The 2,500-nt window shown below is 48.2% G+C and overlaps 4 non-coding genes across 4 annotated transcripts; 2 read left to right on the top strand and 2 right to left on the bottom strand.

Annotated features, from left to right (window-relative positions):
* The first annotated feature begins 192 nt into the window (after positions 1-192).
* On the top strand, positions 193-264 carry Trnap-ugg (transfer RNA proline (anticodon UGG)). Its single transcript has one exon. It is a non-coding gene; the product is annotated as a tRNA-Pro (tRNA).
* A 506-nt stretch (positions 265-770) lies between these two features.
* Trnaq-uug (transfer RNA glutamine (anticodon UUG)) lies at positions 771-842 on the bottom strand. The gene has a single exon. It is a non-coding gene; the product is annotated as a tRNA-Gln (tRNA).
* A 557-nt stretch (positions 843-1,399) lies between these two features.
* Positions 1,400-1,471, top strand: Trnap-ugg (transfer RNA proline (anticodon UGG)). The gene has a single exon. It is a non-coding gene; the product is annotated as a tRNA-Pro (tRNA).
* A 506-nt stretch (positions 1,472-1,977) lies between these two features.
* Positions 1,978-2,049, bottom strand: Trnaq-uug (transfer RNA glutamine (anticodon UUG)). Its single transcript has one exon. It is a non-coding gene; the product is annotated as a tRNA-Gln (tRNA).
* Positions 2,050-2,500: the final 451 nt, after the last annotated feature.

Here is a 2,500-nt window from a genome sequence, read left to right as displayed (position 1 = left end):
ACACGGTCGAAATACTGACACACAACTCTAGCAGCTCTTTCAGCATTCACATACACTGGTGTTCAGCACAGCTCATGTTGTGGGTGTCGGATTAAGAAAGCTCTTTGAGAATATCGTCCAGATTGTATGCTGCAACTAGCAAGTGCGGCAAGATGTCAGTAGGTGGCGGGGTGCAGACGTGCTTCCTTGTGCGGCCTGTTGGTCTAGGGGTATGATTCCTGCTTTGGGTGCAGGAGGTCCCGGGTTCAAATCCCGGACAGGCCCTACTTTTCACTTTCGCGACAACCAAACACTACGATAAACCTGCGAGTTTCTGAAAGTAAGCCATGCAACAGGACAAACTGCATGTGAGCCACCGGCCCAAGAGACTGGCAAGTGCGTCATGTGGAAAGCAATCTACGTGGCAGGATTAAGCCGTCTTCGCTCACTTATATCTATACGTAAAGACTGGCACGTACAGCGATTCTATTCGTTTCCCAGGAACTAGTACATCGCATGCACGTTTGTAAAATGCATGCGCATGCAGCACCCAAAACGGAGAGATGTCTTTCCTGCTGGGAGAAACAGCTGAGGGCGTCTTCTCGCAGTTGAACCCCTTACGTTCCGTTATTAATCCTAGTATCCAAAGCATAAGCATTTGGAGCGTCCCCCATTCACGTGTGGACTGCTATTAACAATTTGCGTTACATGATCCTAGCTAAAATTCTGCATATACAATTCCAACTACCGGCTCTTACACATTTCTAGAAACGAGCGCAAAACACAGCGTCAGGTTCCACCGAGACTCGAACTCGGATCGCTGGATTCAAAGGCCAGAGTGCTAACCATTACACCATGGAACCGGATGCCTGTAGCGGTCTTCAATTCAGTAGCATCATGTCATTAAGCCAGTAAGATGCGATGTTATTTCATGTAGCGTCCTCATGAAGTGTTTGCGTGGCAAATGAAGCAACCAGGTAGGCTGAAAGTGGAAGGTGCACCTTCGAATGTAGCAAGAATTCTTGCCAGTATTCGTACATGAAGTGATGTCGAAGGCTCAGGTAATCAAAATCGCGCAACGGCCACTTTCGTATGGTGCATGCATTGTGCTGGAAGCAGCCTAGCTATGGAAATAGCTATGGTCACAGAGTACTGTCGAAAACTGCGTGCTGACACAGAACGCTACGTAGTGGGCGGATAGTGCGTGACACGATAACATTTGCACTTCACACGGTCGAAATACTGACACACAACTCTAGCAGCTCTTTCAGCATTCACATACACTGGTGTTCAGCACAGCTCATGTTGTGGGTGTCGGATTAAGAAAGCTCTTTGAGAATATCGTCCAGATTGTATGCTGCAACTAGCAAGTGCGGCAAGATGTCAGTAGGTGGCGGGGTGCAGACGTGCTTCCTTGTGCGGCCTGTTGGTCTAGGGGTATGATTCCTGCTTTGGGTGCAGGAGGTCCCGGGTTCAAATCCCGGACAGGCCCTACTTTTCACTTTCGCGACAACCAAACACTACGATAAACCTGCGAGTTTCTGAAAGTAAGCCATGCAACAGGACAAACTGCATGTGAGCCACCGGCCCAAGAGACTGGCAAGTGCGTCATGTGGAAAGCAATCTACGTGGCAGGATTAAGCCGTCTTCGCTCACTTATATCTATACGTAAAGACTGGCACGTACAGCGATTCTATTCGTTTCCCAGGAACTAGTACATCGCATGCACGTTTGTAAAATGCATGCGCATGCAGCACCCAAAACGGAGAGATGTCTTTCCTGCTGGGAGAAACAGCTGAGGGCGTCTTCTCGCAGTTGAACCCCTTACGTTCCGTTATTAATCCTAGTATCAAAAGCATAAGCATTTGGAGCGTCCCCCATTCACGTGTGGACTGCTATTAACAATTTGCGTTACATGATCCTAGCTAAAATTCTGCATATACAATTCCAACTACCGGCTCTTACACATTTCTAGAAACGAGCGCAAAACACAGCGTCAGGTTCCACCGAGACTCGAACTCGGATCGCTGGATTCAAAGTCCAGAGTGCTAACCATTACACCATGGAACCGGATGCCTGTAGCGGTCTTCAATTCAGTAGCATCATGTCATTAAGCCAGTAAGATGCGATGTTATTTCATGTAGCGTCCTCATGAAGTGTTTGCGTGGCAAATGAAGCAACCAGGTAGGCTGAAAGTGGAAGGTGCACCTTCGAATGTAGCAAGAATTCTTGCCAGTATTCGTACATGAAGTGATGTCGAAGGCTCAGGTATTCAAAATCGCGCAACGGCCACTTTCGTATGGTGCATGCATTGTGCTGGAAGCAGCCTAGCTATGGAAACAGCTATGGTCACAGAGTACTGTCGAAAACTGCGTGCTGACACAGAACGCTACGTAGTGGGCGGATAGTGCGTGACACGATAACATTTGCACTTCACACGGTCGAAATACTGACACACAACTCTAGCAGCTCTTTCAGCATTCACATACACTGGTGTTCAGCACAGCTCATGTTGTGGGTG

This window comes from Schistocerca cancellata, chromosome 2 (genome assembly GCF_023864275.1).
Source record: "Schistocerca cancellata isolate TAMUIC-IGC-003103 chromosome 2, iqSchCanc2.1, whole genome shotgun sequence".
Classification (NCBI taxonomy): domain Eukaryota; kingdom Metazoa; phylum Arthropoda; class Insecta; order Orthoptera; family Acrididae; genus Schistocerca; species Schistocerca cancellata.
This window is presented reverse-complemented; position numbering and strand designations above follow the sequence as displayed.